This window comes from Taudactylus pleione, unplaced genomic scaffold, assembly GCF_031769625.1.
Source record: "Taudactylus pleione unplaced genomic scaffold, aTauple2 ptg000108l, whole genome shotgun sequence".
Lineage (NCBI taxonomy): Eukaryota > Metazoa > Chordata > Amphibia > Anura > Myobatrachidae > Taudactylus > Taudactylus pleione.
In genome coordinates, this window is record NW_028284510.1 from 1,898,474 (window position 1) to 1,922,981 (window position 24,508).

At 44.2% G+C, this 24,508-nt stretch overlaps 1 protein-coding gene across 1 annotated transcript in view; it reads right to left on the reverse strand.

The window, feature by feature from the left end:
- Nucleotides 1-22,318, reverse strand: part of LOC148525426 (sialic acid-binding Ig-like lectin 8) — a 47,651-nt gene extending 25,333 nt beyond the window's left edge. The window contains exon 1 of the mRNA XM_088470947.1: nucleotides 22,234-22,318. The gene's annotated coding sequence lies outside the window, so the exon portion shown is untranslated. The remainder of the gene's footprint in view (nucleotides 1-22,233) is intronic.
- Between the last annotated feature and the right edge of the window lie 2,190 nt (nucleotides 22,319-24,508).

Below are 24,508 nucleotides of genomic sequence, written 5' to 3' on the forward strand. Positions count from 1 at the left end.
TGATTGGTTAGCTTTTGGGAGGGACCCCACGTCATTTGTTTTTTACCGCTTTCATACACATAACACACAAGAAGTCTGCTAAAATTGCCAGGATGAAGCAGGTCTATTATTTTTGGGATGTTGTGTTTGATTTTGTATTTGATTATAATTATAGCAAATCAGGGGCTCCTATGTTGGTCTATGTAAGAGTACCAATGTTTAGGCGATATTTGATTTTGAAGGGGATTCGGTTTTATATTTGATTTCACATTTGATTCTGAGGCTGAATACTGAATGCAAATTGAATGTAAAATCACCCAAAATTTACCAAAATTTAACTTTTGTAAATATACCCCGAAGTGTCTAATTTTCTGCATCCAATAGAGATCACTTACAGAGTGCAAGTGTACTTACATACATCTGAAACGCAAGGGGGAAAACTAAGAATACAGCCTCTTTACTCCTTTACAAGTAAATCACGTCACTAAAACAAATTTTCTTTTTCACTTCCTCACAAAATTTGGGATGTGCACCGACACCCGTGTTTTGGTTTTGGTTTTGGATCTGTATCTCCTTCAAGGTTTTGGATCTAGATTTGGTTTTGCAAAAACACCCTCAAGTGTTTTGGTTTTGGATCTGGATTTTTTACATAAAAAATAGATAAAAAGTTTTAAAAACAGCTAAAATCATGTAATTTATGCAATCCAAATCCCGAAATTTGAATTTAAAATCCGAATTCCAAACTGCAAAAATATCAGAACTGTGACCCAGATTTACCTGGATCTCCTCAGGAGATTAGAATCGTGACTCGGATTTACCCGGATTCACAAAATTCGTCTGGATTCGGATTTCTGGAGAACCGAACCGCACATTTCTACACAAAATACCTAGAGGCTGCTCCATAGTCTTATAAGAATGACCTCACTCCACCCAACTCCTCCCACCTGACTTTGGTCCATGCTACTCTCCTTTAGTGCTGGTGTCCTTCATCAGTGTGTATTAGCACCAGCCCGATAACACGGCTTTCACCTTTGCATACAGTATGCTTCTGTGTGCCAATCTGCATCTGTTCCCAATTGTGCAAATATGACCTTAATATACTTATTTTTAAATTAGATTACCGCATCCCTCCCCATCCCACTTCTACAGGTGAATATAGGCATAATTGACAGAAGCACACACATCTGCTTAGGCGCATACTGTATGTGTGTAATGTTATGTGATTTATGATTCATGTAGTAGTGAAGTTTCCACTCCTTTTGCATGGTGAGAGCTTTAAACTTCTTAATGATTGAAGATTCATGGTAATCCATTAACAGAAAAAAAAAACATAAAATAGAACTATATATGCTAAAACTGAAACTGAAAACTGAACTCAGCGTTTCCAATCAAAGAATGAATAAAGACAAACAGTCATGCAACAACACCTCAAACACTGATGTTTAACTCCCACATTGTCAAACAGTACACACTGGGACAGGTGGTTCCACTATTTACCATCAGGTACAATTTCCCTGACAAATAAATGATGAGCATAGCATAAACATAACTAATATAAAACACTAAACAGCAAATAAACTAGAAATATCCCCTTGTGATTTGGTCATGGATCCGTGTTTTGGTTATAGTTTTGCAAAACCACCCTCACATGTCTTGTTTTGGTTTTGGATCTATATTTTTTTAAATAATAAAAAAACAGCTAAAATCATGTAATTTGGACATATTTACATGCAATCCAAAATCCAAGTTCAGTTTTTAAATCCGATGTCCAAACTGAATGCAGAACTGAACCCGGGACTGGGTTTGACTCAGAATCCAAAAGTGACTTCGAACTCAGACTCGGATTTACTCGCAACCCCTTAATGCAGTTGTTGTTGGTTCTCCAGGAAGCAGATCTGTACATTTAGCACATCTCTAAAATAACAGTTATTCTTTACACCAACACAACTAAACAGACAAATATATAATAAGTAAGGAGAGGTGTGTGGGAATTCCCAGAAGGAAGAGGAGAACATTTAGAAACAAAATCTAATAAACCATTAAAACCCCAGCCCCCAAACAACAAAGGCTAGACAATATAGCCACACCAATAATACATATTTAAAGGGGCAGCTAACAACACATTTAACGTCCCAACTTCAGGATTTGACTGGCCTCAGGCTTAAGGACATCCTTGCGACTTTCAAACTACAGTGCCATATAGAGTAAAGTAAAGTTACCTTAATATTACAGTATGTATAATAAAAAAAAGTTGAATATATCTGTAGCAATATTTCATCAGTTAAAGTACGTATCACTGCAAACACAATAAAGAAAAACTTGGAAATAAAGCAGAAGCAAACTTCCAGGAACTTTGACATATTTCTCAACTTCTCTATTTTACGTGTGTCGGTTAAATAAAGAGTACATTATAAATGTCAGGAGTCATCATAAAATTATACAAAGTAAAAATAATTTTAAATAAAGGAAAAATATTTATTTTACCAACACAATACATCCACACAAGTACCCTATTCCCATCTATGCTACTACACACTTATCCTACTGCCACCTACTGTATATTACCCACACACCTACCCTATTGCCACCTATAGTACCCACACTAATACACCCTTACACCTACCCTACTCCCACCTATACTATCCACACTAATACACACTCACACCTACTCAACTCCATCCTATACTAATCACACTAATACACCCTCACACCTACCCTACTTCCACCTATACTACCCACATAAATACACCATCACACCTACCCTACTCCCACCTATACTACCCACATAAATACACCATCACACCTACCCTACACCCACCTATACTACCCACATAAATACACCATCACACCTACCCTACACCCACCTACACTACACACATAAATACACCATCTCACCTACCCTACTCCCACCTATACTACCCACATAAATAAACCATCACACCTACCCTACTCCCACCTATACTACCCACATAAATACACCATCACACCTACCCTCCTCCCACCTAAACTATCATCACACCTACACTACTCTCACATGTACTACCCACACTAATACATCCTCATGGTCTGCATTTGGTAGCCTTGCAGTGTTGATGCCAATGTTTACCTTACCGGCATCAGCATACCGACGTCAGTCAGAATTCCGAAGGTAATTAACGCAATTGCGGGGAGGGTAATGGTTAGGTTTAGGGGTTAGGGTTAGGCACTAGGGGGAGGGTTAGGAGGCACTAGGAGGAACATTAGGTTCAGGTACCAAGGAGGGAGGGTTAGGATAGGGAGAGGGGTAGTGTTAGCATTCCAACCACCAAGTGTCGGTATGTTAACCTGTTGGGATCCAGGCATCGGTACTCTGACTGCCTGGATCACATCTGTCATTACCAATTCCCATCCTCACACCTACCCTACTCCCTCTATACTCCCCGCACTAATAGACACTCACACCAATCCTAATCCCACCTCCACCCCCCACAATAATACACCCTCACACCTACCCTACTCCCACCAATACTACACACACTAATACACCATCACACCTACCCTACTCCCACCTATACTACCCACACTAATACACCCTCACACCTACCCTACTACCACCTATACTACTCACACTAATACACCCTCACACCTACCCTACTCCCACCTATACTACTCACACTAATACACCCTCACACCTACCCTACTCCGACCTATACTACCCTCACTAATACACCCTCACACCTACCCTACTCCCACCTATACTACTCACACTAATACACCCTCACACCTACCCTACTCCCACCTATACTACTCACACTAATACACCCTCACACCTACCCTACTCCGACCTATACTACCCACACTAATACACCCTCACACCTACCCTACTCCCACCTATACTGCCCACACTAATACACTCTCACACCTACCCTACTCCCACCTATACTACTCACACTAATACACCCTCACACCTACCCTACTCCCACCTATACTACTCACACTAATACACCCTCACACCTACCGTACTCCCACCTATACTACCCACACTGATACACCCCCACACCTACCCTACTCCCACCTACACTACTTACACTAATACACCCTCACACCTACCCTACTTCCACCTATACTACTCACACTAATACACCCTCACACCTACCCTACTCCCTCCCATACTACTCACACTAATACACCCCCACGCCTACCCTACTCCCACCTATACTACCCACACTAATACATCCTCACACCTACCATACTCCCACCTATACTACCCACACTAATACACCCTCACACCTAATCTACTCCCCCTACGCTACTCACACTAATACACCCTGACACCTACACTACTCCCACCTATACTACTCACACTAATACACCCTCACACCTAATCTAGTCCCCCTATGCTACTCACACTAATACACCCTGACACTTGCACTACTCCCACCTATACTACTCACACTAAGGCCCCTCACACCTACCCTACTCCCACCTATACAACACACACTAATACACCCCCACACCTACCCTACTCCCACCTATCCTGGGGGCGGAGACTCTGCAGTGTGTGCTGTCTGAGCTGTGAGGAGGTTGTGTGGAGGAAAGCTCTAGCTGCTGCAGGTGTGTCCCGTGTCTGCAGGGAGACTCCCTGCTGGCTTCCCCAGGGGGATGGATCCTCCTGGGGGAGAGTGCTCCCGACATTCAGCCCGTGGCTCGGGCTCTAAAGCAAAAGCCAAAGCAAAGACTCGTGGTGTCCGGACAACTAGTGCGGCAGGCCAGTCCGGATCATCAGGAAGCAGCATGAGTGACAGTGGAGGCAATATCATCAGCCCGGCTTCTGTGCAGTTGGAACCACAGCTTGTTCCCCCTATGTCTGAGGGTGCTCCCCTATGTGATGGAACAAAGGGTCGAGCAGTGCTGGAAGCTACCTACCCTGTCGGTGTGGGCCCAGTAAAGAAACTGGAGCCACAGTCAGATTCCCACAAACTTTCCCTGGGTGCTCCCCTGTGTGATGTAACACAGGGTGGAGTGACAGCAGCTACTGTCTGCCCAGGGGGTAGTGAAGTATGTGGGGGGGTGAAGCCCCTTGATGCCTTGGAGAATGTTCCTGGATCCCCTGGTGATACTGGGGATGAAGAGGAAGATGAGGAGGAGGAGGAATTATTTGATAGCTTCTCTATTGAGGAATTACAAAGAGAGGCAAAGCGTATACAGACCAGAATTAATGATAAGAAGAAAAAAAGAAATACCTGCTATAAATGGGAGAATCCAGTGTTAAAAGAAGTAATTGAGACCCTTTCTGTGACTCTGGGAAGGGTTAAAAATAAATTGCAAGAAAAGCGCTTGGAAAAAAAGGAAAAGCAGATGCAAGCAGCAGTGAAAGGGTTACCAGTTCATGCAAAGGTCCAATCAAGGCCGACACCCATGGAGACAGGTGTTATCAGTGTACCTGGTGATTGCAGCAGCAGCATCCCACAGCCTGTTTCAGCAACTGAAAGTGAAACAAACCTACCAGCTGATGTCCAGGCAGAGTGTATGCAGCTGGAGGCAGCAGCAGTAACGGAGTCTAATACAGCTGAAGATGCAGTAAATATGGAGGATAAAGTTATGTCAGAGGTGTCTGGTGCTGTGATTGCTGATTCTCAGGAGAAGTCTGTGGCAGGGGACACAGTGGAGATGTCTTGCGAGCCTGAGGTGGAGGATGTTGCGGAAAAGGGCGCTTTCGGTGAGCCGGCTGTCCTGCAGGTGAGTAACAGTGTGCCGGGTGCTGGGGGTAAGGCAGGTAAGAAGTGGCCGGTGATGGCTGAGCCTGACAGTGCCCGGCATGAACTGTTTCCACCTGTAGTGATGGCAGATGGCGGAGCCAGGAGCACAGAGGGCGCGGTGTTCCAGGCTCAAATGGAGGTTGTTATGGCGGAATTAAGGCTTGAGGAAGCTTTACAGAAAAGTGGCACTGAGGGGGGATCTCCAGGTGAATCTGCAGTGGCAGGTGAATTACCTGTTGCTGGGGAGGCTCTGGGGATTGTACCCGGAGACGTGCAGGGCGAGAAGGTTATAGGTACAAGGAGGTTTCCGCATGGTACTGGTTTAGGAGGGCGCATAAAGGAAAGACAATTTGCACAAGGAATGCCTGCATTAGAAAAGACTGGGCTGCCGGAGGAGCAGATTAAAGTAATAGAAACTGTTTATGGAGATAAGATGCTTGTACCAGCCAGGGCTGCAGAGGCAGCTAAAATTATTTGTGATGATGTAAGAAGGAGAGAGGGTGGGGGGAGTGTGGTAACAAACGTATCAGACAAACAAACTGTTCCTGGAAGTATATCGTATGCTAAAATGGTGACAAGATCTAATGTCTCTAATATGAATGTGAATAATGCTGGTCCACAAATGCCGGGTGCAGCAGGCCAGGTTGGAAAAAGGAGAAATTGAATCCAGTTCCGGTGGGCAGGAGAGGGGGAAGTTCCCACAAAGGAGACTTTCTAAAAGATGATTTTTGGTCTGGGGTTTAAACCCTCAGATTTATATGCTTGCATACACCCGGTCAAATCTGCAGAATTTTATTGAGTTTTTTATCCTACCAGGGACTACAAGTGTTCTGGACAAAATGGCAGGCATGTAAAATGTCAAAACCATATGATATGTACAGAGTAAATTTGGTTACAAAGCATGATAAAGTGAAGGTGCATATTCTAGTGAGGAATGAGTCCATTCCTGTCCAAGATATTGCGTACTGGTTGTCCAGATATTGTGATATACAGTCTGACCTAAGCAAATCTGGATATACGATGGGGGTATGGGGGGGAGCTTGGGAGGCCCTGGTAAAGCTGCGTCATTCTGACAGAGGATTCATCCATGTACCGTCCGCTGAATACATTGGCAGGGATCGAGTACAATGCTTCTACCAGGGTCAACCAAGTACTTGCTTTAAGTGCGGGGATTTCAGGCATCTGAGCAGCGAATGTAATGTGATAAAATGTTCATTGTGTAATAAGATTGGTCATGTATCCAGAGAATGTGGGGTAGTCAAATGTAATTTATGCGGTGAAGAAGGCCACCCGTATAGCAGGTGTCCTCGGGCCAGCCATAATAGTGGGCAGGAGGTTAGGCCAGAACCAAGAAGGGAGGAGGAGGTGGTGAGACAAAAAGAACCACTAGGTGTAGATGAACATGTAAAGCAGGTGCAAGGGAAACAGGTAGAGGAGGCACCTTTTCAGGAGTTAAGGAGAGGAAATAAGAAAAAGAGGAAAGGTGAAGATGTGCAGGTTGTGCTAAGCAACAAATTTGATGTATTTTCCTCTGATGAGGAGGAAGTAATGAGGAGTGGCGGTGAATTGATTTTGGTAACAGGGAAGGATAAGAAGCAAGCAAGGAAAGTGACAAAGAAAGTTAATAAAATTGAAGGGGGGAGGAAAGGAATAAAAGGAGGAGAAAGAGATCAGATCAGGAGGAAGGTGATGGGGAGGGATTAGAGTGTGACCCTGCTGGAACTCAGCTGGAAGAGGAAAATATGTGCAGTTTAGGGAGTGTGGTGGAGGAAGTGACAGTGATAGAGGAGACCCAGGGTATGGAGAAGGATAGGGTGGCTCAAGGTGTGTCCCAAGGCTCCTGTGTAGGGCCGAGTCAGGTACAGGTACCTGGTACTGAGCATCAGGTTATCAAGTTTGTACCCAAACCTCCTGATCCTGGGCCTTCTCGTACGGGGGAGAAGGTCCCTGTAGATTGTCAGGGAGTAAGGGAGGAACGGGTAGTGACAGTTGTCGCTATGGAAGAGAAGGCTGGCCCGAGTAGGGTTAGCTTGAAGTTTTGTGGTGGATTTGGTGCTGGGAATTGTGCAAGGTAAAAGTAAGCAAGGTCTTGCATTTAATAATCTATACATCATGGATCCCCAACCCATACGATGTGCCACGATTAATGTGGCTTCCGTAGTTTCTGAACGTGCTCGTATAATGTCCTTTGATTTTTTCAACACGGTTGAGGTTGATTTTTTGTTTTTGCAGGAGACTAGGATGAGTAAGTTGGATCTCCTCCTCTACAATGCGAAGCGTGAGTGGAGGAGGGGTCCTTCTTACTGGTCTCTTGCGGCCGAGCCGTACGGTGGGGTGGCAGTGCTTTTTACTGACATGGTAACTGTGTACAAGGTTATAGAGTTGCAAGCAGGTAGATGTATGATTTTGGATATCAACATGAAGGGACAGGACCTTAGGTTAATTAATATTAATGGTCCTCAGTCACAGTGGGATAGGAAATGTCTCTTCATGGAGATAAAACCTTTTCTTTTTACAGCCCAGCAAGTTATCTTTGGTGGTGATTTTAATACCAGAATTAGGCCAAAAGATAGGGGAGGCTCAAAGAAAACTCTGGGCTATGACTCCAATTTTTTAGTTAGCATGATTAGACAGGCGGGTCTGGTAGATGTGCATATTCGGCATTTCCCAGACCTCACAGGTTTCACCTTTTTTAGTGGTAGTCATAGATCTAGAATAGATAGGTTTTTTGTTAAGGAATCTTCAAAGACCTCATCTTTAGGGGTGAGGTTAGTGGAGTTTTCCGATCACGCTTTTCTCTCAGTGACTTTGAATGCCTCAGAAACCCCTAAGAAAGGGCGGGGCCTATGGCGATTGAACTCAGAGCTTCTGGAAGAAGAGAGCATTAGACAATCCTTTAGGGTCTTCTTTCAATCTCAGGAGACACTTTTGGAGGCGGGTTGGAGTAGATCTGAGTGGTGGGAGGTGATTAAAAAGAGAATCCGGAAGTTTTTCCGTGGGTCTATTGCTAAAAAAAACTTGTTAAGACGTAACATCTACCATAGCCTGAGAAAGAAATTGGATCTCTTGATCTCTGAGGAGGGAGATAGTGGGGAAATCTCCCGGGTGAAGGCTCGGATGAAGGAGTTTCAGTACAACCGACTGGCATCCTTGGTTCTGGAGAGGGATTATGGAACATACCACTCGCCAGATCCCTACCAGAGCTGTAGGAGGTCAGTTGATGCCAAAGAGATCAGGGGACTGAAGGATGGACAGGGTGTTCTTCATATTGATAAGAAGGGCATTCTGGAAGTGATTGAGTCCTATTATTCAGATCTTTTATCTGAGCATTCACTCATCAGGGAGAGGATGGAGGAATTTCTGAGGAGGACACCAGGTTTGGGTTCTCAGGTTGTTTCTTCTGAATCTTTGGAGAGTGATATAACGGCAGAGGAAGTTAAGATAGCGATAGAGGGGTTAAACTCCAAAAAATCTCCAGGACCGGATGGTTTAACATCTGAATTCTATAAGACCTTTTCAGACCTCTTAATTCCTCGCCTTGTGGAAGTATTTAATGAGAGCCTGGATAAGGGAGTCCTCCCTCCTTCCATGAGGTTATCTGCCCTTATACTACTGTCTAAAGGAAAGGATCCGTCCCGTATTGAGAACTGGCGCCCCATAGCCCTTCTTAATACAGACAGGAAGATTTTGGCAAAGGTACTGTTCAATAGGCTATCGGAATTTTCTGAGCTGTTGCTTTCCCCCTCTCAGCACTGTACGGTGAAGGGCCGTAGCACCTTTAGTGCTGTCCTAGGTGTCCGGGAGGTCATTGAGCGGTGCAGGGCTGAGAAGTGTGGAAAGTATTTACTGGCATTGGATCAATCTAAGGCTTTTGATCGGGTAAACCATGAGTAGCTTTGGGCCCTACTGAAAAGGTATGGTCTTCCAGAGCGGGTGGTGAATTGGCTGCAGGCTATTTATCGTCAGGCCGAGAGCTTCCCTCTTGTAAATGGTTGGGTGGGTCCCACTTTTGGGGTAGGCTCTGGTGTTCGTCAGGGATGCTCCCTGAGCCCCGTCCTATATGTTTTTGCGATTGACCCCTTCGTCAGAAGGGTAGAGAGCGGAACTGTGGGTGGGGTGCAGCTGAGCCCAGAGTTTCTGCTAAAGGTGGTGGCCTATGCCGATGATGTCACGGTGGTTCTCTCCTCACGGATAGAGGCCCGTGATGTGGAACGTCTTATCTGTGAATACTCTGAAGCCTCGTGCTCCAGGGTAAACCGTGAAAAGTGTGAAGTTTTCTGGATGGGGGAGGAGGGTAATGAATTTTGCCTTCCGAACAGCTTCCCTCGGGCCAGTCAGCAGATTAAAATTCTAGGCATAACATTTGACCATGGTGACTATGCCTCCCTAAATTGGGATAAGAAGCTGGAAGATGCTACCAAGAAGGTAGAGAGCTGGAAGAGATGGAAGTTATCTCTGAGGGAAAGGGTTGACTTGTGTAAGACTTACTTGATTCCGATTTTTTTATATGTCAGTTATGTGTGTTTTTTGCCTCAATCTATGTGGTCCAGATTGAAATCCTTGTTTTTCCTTCTTTTGTGGGGAAACGGGGTCAATATTGTCAGGAGAAACATCACCTACAGACCGAGGAAAGATGGGGGTTTAAATATGGTAAACCCCGTTGTCTTTTTTGTAACAGCCTTTTTAAAATTTAATCTTGGGAGTTTGATTTTAGATGCTCCCCCTCGGTGGGTAGAGGGATTTAGATTCTGGATGTTCCCCTTCCTCAGGTTGTGGCTAGAGGGTGGCCAGGTGAAAAGCTTTCGGATTCGGTGTGGTTACCTCCCGATCTACGTCATCCAGAGTTTGAAGGTGATGAGGTGTTTTGGCATGGTGGTGAGTGAAGTCAAAAACTTCTCTAGAAGGGAGTTGGAGTGAAGAATTTTGCAGACTCACTTCAATGACCAGCTGTCCCTGAGGGACTGTCCGAGTGATGTCGCTTCGGCCGGGTTAGCTCTGTTAAATTCACAGAGGATACCGCAGAAGTTTAGAGACATTGCTTGGCTCTCTTTTCACGGAAGACTTTATGTTGGGGAGAATCTCAGGTGGAAGAGTGTCAATGATCGTGGTTGCCCATGGGAGGAGTGTCCAGGGGTGGTGGAGACGATGGACCACTTTCTGCTTGAGTGTCCCTTTAATGTAAAGGTTTATGAGGAGGTGTCAAAAGCCATTGGCATTCCGTGCCTTTCGGGGCTTAGTTACCCTGAGTGGGTTTATGGGGTAGTCTGAAGATACGGTGGATTTAATTTAGTCACGATTTATTTAGTTAGTTTAGCAGTTAGATTTCACACGTGGAGCGCACGGTGTCAGGTGTCCATAAGGAAAAAGGTCCTCCCCTATAGAAATGTGGTGGGTTTGATTCTTCAAGAGGTGAGAAGGATGATGGATCTGGATAGGGAGGGGTTGGATGCTGTCGGCTGGTCTCGTCGGTGGGGCCAGTTGAAACCCCCTTGAGTGGGTGGCAAACAGTCTCTCTGAATTCCAGTTTTGGGTTTTCTTTTCTCTTTTTTCACTCCCTTGTAGATGTTTTTTTGAAGTATTTTGTTTTATTTATGGAAAGGTTTGCATACATCTGCATGTAGGTGTTGGTGATGGGTAATATAGTTTAGGGTTTGATGTATGATTTAGATAGTTTCCTTTTACTTGAGGTGGTTTCTAAATCCTTGCTTAGTTTTCCCTTGCAGGTGGTGGATTGTATATAGGTAGTAGGGTAGATAAGTGTTTGTATTAGTATAGGAAAGTATAATATGAAGTAATATTATGTATTTTTTTTGCCTTTTTTATTAAGTTTTTGATTTTATGTAATTATTTATTTACATTTTATGTATTTATTATTATTATACTTGTTGCAAGTTTTAATAAAACGAAGCATGACCTATACTACCCACACTAATACATCCTCACACGTACCCTACTCCCCCTATGCTACTCACACTAATGCACCCTCACATTTACCCTACTCCCACCTATACTACTCACACTAATACACCCTCATACCTAATCTACTCCAACCTATACTAACCACAATAATACACCCTCACACCTACCCTACTCCCACCTATACTACTCACACTAATACACCGTCACACCTACCCTACTCCCACCTATACTACTCACACTAATACACCCTCACACCATCCTCACTCCCATCTATACTACCTACACTAATACATCCTCACACCTAATCTACTCCACCTATGCTACTCACACTAATACACCCTGACACCTACCCTACTCCCACCTATACTACCCACACTAATACACCCTCACACCTACCCTACTCCCACCTATAATACCCACACTAATACATCCTCACACCTACCTTACTCCCCCTATACTACTCACACTAATACACCCTCACACCTACCCTGCTCCCACCTATACTACCCACACTAATACATCCTGACACCTACACTATTCCCACCTATACTACTCACACTAAGGCCCCTCACACCTACCCTACTCCCACCTATACTACCCACACTAATACACCACCACACCTACCCTACTCCCACCTATACTACCCACACTAATACATCCTCACACCTACCTTACTCCCCCTATACTACTTACACTAATACACCCTCATACCTACACTACTCTCACCTATACTACCCACACTAAAACATCCTCACACCTACCCTACTCCCCCTATGCTACTCACTCTTATGCACCCTCACACCTACCCTACTCTCACCTATACTACTCACACTAATACACCCTCACACCTACCCTACTCCCACCTATAATAATACCCACACTAATACACCCTCACACCTACCCTACTCCCACCTATACTGCCCACACTAATACATCCACACACCTACCCTACTCCCCCTATGCTACTCTCTCTTTTGCACCCTCACACCTACCCTACTCTCACCTATACTACTCACACTAATACATCCTCACACCTACCCTACTCCCCCTATACTACTCACACTAATGCACCCTCACACCTACTCTACTCCAACCTATACTAACCACAATAATACACCCTCACACCTACCCTACTCCCCCTATGCTACTCACTCTTATGCACCCTCACACCTACCCTACTCCCACCTATACTACTCACACTAATACATCCTCACACATACCCTACTCCCCCTATACTACTCACACTAATACATCCTGACACCTACACTACTCCCACCTATACTACTCACACTAAGGCCCCTCACACCTACCCTACTCCCACCTATACTACCCACACTAATACACCCCCACACCTACACTACTCCCACCTATACTACCCACACTAATACATCCCCACACCTACCTTACTCCCCCTATACTACTTACACTAATACACCCCCACACCTACCCTACTCTCACCTATACTACCCACACTAAAACATCCACACACCTACCCTACTCCCCCTATGCTACTCTCTCTTTTGCACCCTCACACCTACCCTACTCCCACCTATACTACTCACACTAATACATCCTCACACCTACCCTACTCCCCCTATACTACTCACACTAATGCACCCTCACACCTACTCTACTCCAACCTATACTAACCACAATAATACACCCTCACACCTACCCTACTCCCACCTATACTACTCACACTAATACACCCTCACACCTACCCTACTCCCACCTATACTACTCACACTAATACACCCTCACACCTTCCTCACTCCCATCTATACTACCCACACTAATACATCCTCACACCTAATCTACTCCCCCCTATGCTACTCACACTAATACACCCTGACACCTACCCTACTCCCACCTATACTACCCACACTAATACACCCTCACACCTACCCTACTCCCACCTATAATAATACCCACACTAATACACCCTCACACCTACCCTACTCCCACCTATACTGCCCACACTAATACATCCTCACACCTACCCTACTCCCCCTATACTACTCACACTAATACACCATCACACCTAATCTACTCCAACCTATACTAACCACAATAATACACCCTCACACCTACCCTACTCCCACCTATACTCCCCACACTAATGCATCCTCACACCTACCCTACTCCCACCTATACTACTCACACTAATACACACTCACACCTACCCTACTCCCACCAATACTACTCACACTAATACACCCCCACACCTACACTACTCCCATCTATACTACCCACACTAATACATCCTCACACCTACCTTACTCCCCCTATACTACTTACACTAATACACCCCCACACCTACCCTACTCTCACCTATACTACCCACACTAAATATCCTCACACCTACCCTACTCCCCCTATGCTCCTCACTCTTTTGCACCCTCACACCTACCCTACTCCCACCTATACTACTCACACCTATACTACTCACACTAATACATCCTCACACCTACCCTACTCCCCCTATACTACTCACACTAATGCACCCTCACACCTACTCTACTCCCACCTGTACTACTCACACTAATACACCCTCACACCTAATCTACTCCAACCTATACTAACCACAATAATACACCCTCACACCTACCCTACTCCCACCTATACTGCCCACACTAATACATCCTCACACCTACCCTACTCCCCCTATACTACTCACACTAATGCACTCTCACACCTACCCTACTCCCACCTATACTACTCACACTAATACACCATCACACCTAATCTACTCCAACCTATACTACTCACACTAATACACCATCACACCTAATCTACTCCAACCTATACTAACCACAATAATACGCCCTCACACCTACCCTACTCCCACCTATACTCCCCACACTAATACATCCTCACACCTATCCTACTCCCACCTATACTACTCATATTAATACACACTCACACTTACCCTACTCCTACCTACAGTATACTATTCAAACTAATGCATCCTTACATCAACTCTTCTGCCGCCTCTACTACTCACACTAATAAATTTTCTTACCTACCTGCTTATTCCTACCTATACCACAATAATGTACCCTCCAAACTGTCCGAATCTCCCCTCTGAATGTCACTTGCTACTTATATCTCCACAGTGTATCCCCTCACCATTATTTTCATGTCTGCATTTATTTTGCCTAAATTTTATGTCCATGTTTTATGTATGTCTTATTCATCCCTTCTAGCCACTCTGGTACAAATCTACAATAATAATAATAATAATAATAATAATAATAATAATAATAATGAAGGGCCTCATTTAGATTAGGTTCATTTTAAAATAATTTTTGGTGGTGCCAAGGCCCATAAGTGTTTGGAGGAACAGAAGTTTACATGGGCCAATGGGATAGTATGGGCATTTTTTGCAAATTATCTGCTTTTCATCTAGTTTTGCAGAGCAGAACAAAAAGAAGATACATTTTATGGAGGGATATTACTGAAATAAAATAAAGGGATAAAGAAGGCATATTTGTGCTTTCAATAGCTCCTCTGTATTGGTTGAGAATGGCATCCCAATGGTCAGAATCACGACAGTTGGAATACCAGAAGCAAAATCCTGATGGTGAAAATGCCAGCAAATTTAAAGGCTATCGCCAACTCTAACCCTCCCTTCCTGCTGCCTAACTGTAACATTCACCACAACAGCCTAACCCTCCCCTATAGCATCTAACCCTGACCCTCCCCTACTGCAACCTTACATTAACCCCCCTCTCGCAGCCTAACCCTAACCCTCCCCTCCCGCTGACTATTCCTAACCCTCATCTCCCGCAGACTAACCCTAATCCTCCCTTCCCGCAGTCTAACCCTACCCTCGCACAGCCTAACCCTTCCTGTCATGCAGGCTAACCCTAACCGTGCACTACTGTAGCCTAACCCTGACCCTCCCCTCCCACAGCTTAACCCTAACCCTCCCCTCCCATAGACTAACCCTAACCCTGCCCTCTCTCAGATTATTCCTAACCCTCCCCTCCCACAAACTAACCATAACCCTCTCCTTCCACAGGCTAACCCTAACCCTCCCCTCCTGCAGTGTAACCCTAACCCTCCCCTACTGCAGACTAACATTAACCCTCCCTTCTTGCAGCCTAACCCTCCCCTACTGCAGACTAACCCTAACCCTCCCCTCCCACAGCCTAAACATAACCATTCACTTCCACAGCCTAACCCTAACCCTCCCCTCCCACAGACTAACCTTAACCCTCCCCTCCCACAGACTAACCCTAACCCTCCCCTCCCACAGCCTAACCCCAACCCTCCCCCCCGCAGACTAACCCTAACCCTCCCCTCCCACAGACTAAATCTAACCATCCTCTCTCACAACCTAACCCTATCTATCCTCTCCCACAGACATAAGCTGGCCACACACTAGACCAACTTACATCCAACCAGCCAACTAGTTGATTGGTTGGAATGAAAATCTGGTAAAGTATGAAAGCAAATGACAATCAGCAATTTGCTCCCAAATGCCAGAATATGGACAAAAACTGTTGTTTGAACAAATTGTTTATAATCAAACATTTAACAAACTTTTCTGAAGACCATTTTCATCTGTTTTCTGGCCTTTAGGAACAAATTGTTGATCATCATTTACTCCCATACGTTACCAGATTTTCATTCCAACCAGACAACTAGTTGGATGGTTGGATGAAAGTTGGTCTAGTGTGTGGCCAGCTTAATCCTAGCCCTCCCCTACTGCAGCCTAACATTAATCCTCCCCTCCCACAGAGTAACCCTAACCCTCACCTCCTGCAGACTAACCATAACCCTACCCCACTGCATCCTAACGCTAACCCTCCCCTACTGCAGTCTAACCCTCCCCTACTGCAGTCTAACCCTAACCCTCCCCTACTGCAGCCTAACATTAACCCTCCCCTACTACAGCCTAACCCTAACCCTCCCCTACTGAAGCCTAACAATAACCCTCCCCTCTTGCAGTCTAAGCCTAACCCTCCCCTCCCGCACCCTAACCCTAATACTTACAATTTTAAGTTATCAGCATTTTGACCTGTCGGGATCCCGCCACTGGTATAGTGTGTGTTAGGATTCTGACTGTTGGAATGCCCTTCTGTAGAGTTGATCATTAATAGATGCACTTTGACCAATGTAAAACAAGCTTCAAATACACCTGTGGCACATGTAGGTGGGTTAGGGGAAGCAACTATGGGCCCGATTCAGAGATGGACGCTAATGTGATCGGAGCTGCAATTTCATATGCAACACAGTTGTGAAAATATGCTAATGTCTGCAAAGACCACCTGAGCAGAAAGACGCACACTGCTACTTCCTTACCTGCGTGGGACTAAGCATACCTGTGTAAATATCGGTAACATCAATGCACATCGAGCTGCAATCTTGCCCTTGTGGCAGGTCTGACCAGCGGAAGACTCAGCAGCTCTTCTGTCACACAGAGGGCTCTCATGCTGTGTAGCCAATCACAGTGCCTGATTTATGCATGCCCATGAAATGGCATTTAAACATACAGGCAAAACCACCCCCCTGTTACTACCCCAAAATGCTGACAACCTGTTAATCACTGTGCCAAATATTCCTATGTGCGTCCATAATTGCAATGCAACCACAGCGCAGTGCACGCTCAGTGTGACTTATACACATGCCCAATGGCAAACAATTCACATACTCTGCATACGGAATCGCCATTACATTCATCTCTGAATCAGGCCCTTTATTTGAAATGCGCACAGAGTATGACTGATTGAGAAGGGGTTGACCAAAGACAAAAACTTTGAACAAAATTTATTACATTAAGTTTTCATACTCCAAGAAATATGAACAAAATACATTTAGTATAAACATTGCCTCTATGTAAACTCTCTAACCCTATTCAACATTTTATGTTTTCACTCATAGGGGCATATTTATTAGAAATGTGCGCCGACCCCCGTGTTTTGGTTTTGGTTTTGGTTTTGGATCTGTATCTCTGTGTTTTGGATATGGATTTGGTTTTTGCCAAAACCTCCCCTTGCATGTTTTGGTTTTGGATCTGTAATTTTTTATAAAAGCAGCAGCAGTGGGCAGCACAAACATGTGGCAGTTCAACTTCCAACATGGCAAATCAGGAAACAAATATTTTTATTATTCAAGAGGCCTGAGGGAGTTGGAGTATGTATGTAGTTGAAGGCAGGAACAGGAAGGGTTGATTGGTAGTAAATGTAATTACAGTTTTTGATTCCGAAGCAAATTTATGAGGGAGAAGGAGAGGCATTTAAAAAATATATTTTGCTCATTCACATTAGTCCTTGCACCAGAAGAATCCTTGAGTGCTATGCCTGCTGCTGCTTGGAGTGGATTTTCATCCCAGAAGGGGACCAGGAAGACTACTAATAGTGCTTTCAAAAACAATTGACTGTTAAACAATCCTTTGCAAAGATACCACTTAACTAGAAAAGCATTTTCCAATCAGCGCAGGGACATTAGAAAACACTTAATTAGTGGCCTCCAAAATGCTGTTGTACCCACTGTCCACTTAACCACAGATATGGCAACAAGCTGAACAGAGCAAATGCAAGTTTAAGTCTTACATTGTGTTTTTCTTAAGAATCCTTGAGTGCTATGCCAGCTGCTGCAGGGAGTGGATTTTCATCCCAGAAGGGATGAAGACATTGTGTCTTTCTTCCCAACGGACACAGATCTGAAGAGATGCAAAGATCTGTTGGTAAGCAAATTGTCAGCTCAAGTGCCATATGATGCAGCAGTGGCTTCTCCTTCAGTTTCTCCAGTAAGTGCATCTGCCGAGAAAAAACTAAACTTTCCCAAAAAAACACACTGGTGATGCAGATGAGTCAACACAACCCTTTCTTTTGTTTTGTGCCCAGGCATGACAATGTGCTTTTCCTTATCATTGGCAACAACTGTTTTATCCACTAGTGCCTAATTTATACAAACAACATCCTCATCAACAACATCCTCATCATCAACATCCTCATTAGCATCAGGTACACAAATATCCTGCTCATCCTAGTGCACTTCCACAGAAGCATCCTCGATTTCTATGTCAGCATGTTCACTTGTGCTTACATCATCATAAGAGGCAGAACCACCAGTCATAAATATAGGCCAATGCCTTAGCCTTTCCTTGCCACTTCATGTGGTGAAACTGGCATATTGCCAATTTTATATCTTTCTACAGCTAACTTTCCCTTTGGTGTTTTCTTCTTAACCACTGTAAAATATTTATTCTTGATTTTAGATGCCCTGACATAAGCCCTGTATGCCCTTGGGTATTGGCTTTAATAGATGATGTAAATGGACTAGTATCGTCATGACTGGTGGCACTGGCAGCAGCTCCAGCACTAGTATGTGGTTCCTGCTCTCCTCTCAAGTCTCAACTGATTGTTCTCCATATCAATAAACATGAATGAAGTGGCGTACAGCACAAACATCAATTTGTGCCAATTTTAAATATTACACTGCGGTATCAATGACCTACAGTGTCACAAGATTTTTTATGAATAAGAAAATAATAACACACTGTGCTGCCACTTACAATGTCACAGGATTATTTATGAATAAGAATAGCACACTGCGCTACCACTTAGTGTCACAAGATTAATTATTTATGAATAAGAATAACACACTGCGCTATGACTTATAGTGTCACAATACATGGACAATAAACTGCGGTCTGGCTGGCAGTGTCACCAAACAATAATAGCGCAGCTATGTTGGTAATGCACACACACAAAAGAAAAAAATCTTTTTTTTTTGTAGAATTATTTTGATATTATTATTTTAATTTCACTTTTATTTTTTTCACAATGGGGAAGAGCATCCCACAGTCATTAATACGTGGACGATAAACTGCGGTCTGGCCGGCAGTGTCACCAAACAATAATAGTGCAGCTAAGTTGCTAATGCACAAAAAAAAGCACTTTTATTTTTTTTTACACTGGAGAAGAGCACCCGTGATTGACAGAGCACCCCCCCTGGACAACACAGCACCCCTTTATGGACTGCAGCCCTAGGGGGTCATTCAGACCCGCTCGCGAGCAGCAGTACACTCGCAAGCAGGTCGATGTTCCCCACTGCGCATGCGCATGACGGAGGGAGCTCCGTCGTGCGCATGCGCGAGACCCGGGGAGCGACAGGCTTTCCATCGCTCCGGGTCTCTCACCAAAGGGGGCGTGCTGTCGATGTTGATTGACTGGTGCGAGACATCCGTCTCGCACCAGACGGAGGCGTTCCCATGGGAATGCCTACCGTCTGAAGCCGGCCCCACTGACATCACTAGTGATGTCAGTGGGAGCGATTTTGGCTCTGATAGAGCCAAAATCACTACAGGGCCTGTGGCAGGGAGACCCTACCGCAGGGTCTCCGTCACAAGTCCGATAGTCGCGATGGTCAAGACCATCGCGACCATCTTTTTGGCCGCTCCCATATGCTGTGGGTGGTCACCCACAGCTATACGAGTGGCCAGAAGGCCGCTACATTTTCATGGAGGAGGCCCCTGATTCAGAGCGAGCGCTCTGGTCAGAGCGTCAGGCTCTGAATCAGGCCCCTAGCCCCTTAATGGCCAACAACAGCAGCTCTAATAACACAGCAAGATGTAAAGAGGATTACAGAAAAGATTACCATTTCTTTGTGCACTAGCAAGCTGACATAATATCCAGTATCCAGCATTTGCCACGCCGACTTTGTCTACCAGCCGCGGCTCAGCAGAGCGGAGAACACGCACGCGGCTGCATCATTTCATCTCTCTGGAGAGAGCGACTCTATTGCTGGACATTCCACTGCTTCACCGATTGCAGTCCTCACAGCGGGGCTTTGGTTGTGTCCCATGACCGCCAGAGCGGCCAGTCCTCCTTGGCACACACGTGTGTATTCACTGCGCAAACTCCTCGGCACTCTCCAGCTGCGTACCTGCCTCTTACCTACAGGCTGGCACTGCATCCATTTCTGGAGCAATTTACCATCATTGCCTTGGAGGTGAGCTCTGACATGTGAGTTGTTTATTATAGGATAATCCATATGCTATCCGGATCAATTTGCTTTATTGACTGACTTTCATTTATTTACTGCTATTAGTTATTTTTTACCATCAACCATATACGGATCTATACAATCTTTTGGTCTATCCTAACCAGGTTATCCTTTTGGAGCTTCACATTTGCCAGTCATTTTGGAAATAGATATTCTAATACATTTTTTTCCCCATTTGTCATTCTTGTATCCATTTTTAGCCATGTGATACATGAGTTGCTTTAATATATCGATCGGCAACACACACATTCTGGTGCAGAGTGTTAATGTACTAATTTATTTTATTTTTACCTATTGATATTAATGTTTTGACTGACATTCAGTACTGTATTAATTATATTTCTAATAAATATTTTATTCAATTATATTTATATTATGTTTTATATGTGATACTACACAGCAGCAGCCCATTGATTGACAGGACAAGTGACACAGCAGCTGCTGCACCCACTGAAGCCCTCTGTTATATACTGCAGCCCCAGTCCCTTTATGGACAACACAGCAGCAGCCTTCAGCCCCAGACCCCGACAGGATAAGATGGCCAACACACTGACACAGCAGTGACAGCAACACGTCTGTTCAGTTCACCATCCACACCCTGAGTGAAAATGGTGCCGATCAATATATATAGAATCCAAAACCCCAGAGAATCCGACAGCGGGAGGATGACATTTTGCCTCGTTTTGAGATCTGAGTCATGCAGGAAAACCCGAGCCTAGCTCGGTTCTCGCCTCGGATCTGAAAGTTCGGGTGGGTCTAATATTTATTAACATTATAATTTATACTAAAATAATGTGAAAACGGGCGCTTTCACGTCCATTTCACATTATTTTAGTATCACTTACATTTATTAAAGGGAGGTTGAAGTCGTTTTCATGAAAAACTACTCCATGCCCATCAATTCACATATTTTTAGTAAGCAGATCACATTTCCCTTACTTGTAATGGGAAATGTGATCTGGCCAAATTTACTGAAAATATTGTGAAAAAATACTGGGAGAAGCCCTGTGATAATAACCCCAGATAGAGATGGCATTATTGGGGCATCACCCCAGTTCCCCAACTCCCCAACTGAGGCTGAGCAGAGGCAGGAGCTGGTCCCCTGTAATCAGCTGCGTGGTCTAAATAGACCACAAGCTAATTACTATTAAAAAAAATAGTTGGTCCCAGTGCAGGAGCCGGGAGACCAGCTGACTGGAGCCCCAGAGAGAGGACCTCACCGGAGCACTGATCACCGAGGTAAGTATAAGCTGAACGGGGGCAGTGATCGTAGGGGGGGTCAGTGGGGTCCGCGTGGGGGGGAATGGTAGTATCTGGCAGTGGCACATGTGCAGACACATTCTCCCTGTATTTGTTCTGTAAAATACAGAGAGAAGAGTGCGGACGGGATTCGCAGGGACAGAGCTTTATCGCAAGCTCTGTCCTTGCATGCTCATGTTAGTACATCCATGTGATATTTCACACTACAACTGCATTTTAAATATGGATTGTAGTAAACACAGCCCATAGTACTGTAGAAATGTTTACAAAATAACATATATTATATAGACAAATTTGTAAATTCAGTTCCTTTCCTTACCTGTGTGCTTTTTTCTTTTTCTTGTTCTAGACTTTGGTTTTCTCTTTTTCTTACTACAATCCCCCTCGTTACCAGGCGTCTTAGGTTTGACTTTGTTTTAAAATGTAAATTGTTTAACACATTTAACTGTATGTAGAAAGCAGAAGTTACTATGCCCATTACATTGTGTAACCGTAGGAAACCTCATATTGCTAATACCAAGTGAATCACTGTGTTTTTTTTCATTCACCAGAACAAAACTGCACTGATTACCACCAAGGTCATCAATGAAAGACATGGGAACACAGAAGAGACTGTATACATGAATCAGTTTATACAGCTACATATTCAACTACGTATAAATGGTTTTCCCTAACAAGATGACAGTTATGCCTTCTGCAAATAATGGCTAAGCATGATTTACTCATTTCATACTCACTCTAACAAATGGCAGGGCTTGATTAAGACACCATGGCCCCCAAAACGAGTGATACATTTCACTGTGTATGATAAATGGTGCTCCAGCCAATCAGCTCCCAACTATCAACTGTTAGAAAAATGACAGTTGGGAGCTGATTGGCTGGAGCACCATTTATCATACACAGTGACATTTATCACTCGCTTTGGTGATAAAACTTGTTAGTAAATGGGGGCCCATGCATCTCATGGCACCATATTGTCCCCCCAGCCTACCATTGTCGTATGTGTTGCTCAAAAAAGATCACAATATCTGGTTAGAGACCCTCAGTGCCCATTGGGCCATAAGCAGGGGCCTTGGTTGCCTAAAGGATTATCTAGCTCTGCTAAATTACTGTTGTATTTGGTGATAGACACACTTCACTCTGAGGCTAATACAAAGCAACTGCAGACCGTATGGTAAGGAAAGGAATGTGTTAAATACATGCGTGTAGCATGGGTGTGGTAGGTCAACATGCATCAGGTCAACATGAGAATGTTGACATGCTTAGCATGTCGACAGTGACCATGTTAACATTTTATCATGTCTACATGGGTGACGTATTTACATGATAGAATGTTGACCTAATATCCCTGGTGAACCACCGACTTTTTCCTGGTCACGGTGGTCATGTGAGCAGCACTTCCAGCGTAGATGGGTGACTTAGCAGTGTTCTCATAAATGTTTTGTCCCTAACCCTAGTCCCTAACCCTAACAGTTCCACAGTATAACCATAACTTCCCACCACAGCCTAACCTAACCCTCCCCAGTGGCGCATAACCCTAACTGTCGGCATTCTGTTAGGGTTATGTGAACATGTTAATGTTCTGAGATGTTGACATGGTGCCTGTTACATGTTGAACCAAAAATTGTAATTTTGGTGCATGACTAAAATGTGATAAATAGGAGGCCTATCTCTGCTGGGCAGAACAACTCACAGCTGAGCAACATAATTTTTGCATCAGCTCAGAGCTGGAGAATATTGTGTTTCATTCCTTATTTTATGGTACATATGTAGTGCCTTACAGTTACACCTCAGCTAATGAGCACATTTATAATTGGACAGTATTTAGCTTAATAGAAGAAAAATCCTTTACACACATAGGGCCTGAAGCAGAGACAAATGTACACCGATTTGTGAAGGGTATCTTGTGTTTTTTTAGGCACTATGTCTATCCAGGTTCGGACCGGGACTAAAAATTGGACCTGGCAGTAAAATCACTCAGGCACATCCCGGTGACAGTGTCTGACTCCTGGAATCCTCCCGGCTGCTGAAGCGGCTCCCAGCCTCCCCCAGTATACACGACTAGATGTCACGTCCTGCCATGCATCCACCTGCATGCCAAGCTGAGTATCCAATGTTTTATATACAATACACAATTCAATACACACGGTACAGTGAAACTGCGAATGGCTCATTAAATCTTTTATTGTTCCTTATCAAGGGGGATTTAAATTAAAGATATTACAGGTTGAGTCTCCCATATCCAAATATTCCGAAATACGGAATTTTTTTTGACATGACTGAGATAATGAATCCTTTGATTTTTGATGGTTCAATGTACACAAACTTTATCTAAGGCACAAATTATTAAAAATATTGTATAAAATGACCTGCAGGCTGTGTGTATAAGGTGTATATAACACATAAATGCATTCTCTGTGTATATTTGGGTCCTATTCCCAAGATATTTCATTATGGTATGCAAATATTCCAAAATACGGAATATTCCGTTATCCAAAATACTCCTGGTCCCAAGCATTTTGGATATGGGAGACTCAACCTGTACTGATTAGGTGCATATATCTCCTGACCGTGGGGCTATTATTAGAAAAGAG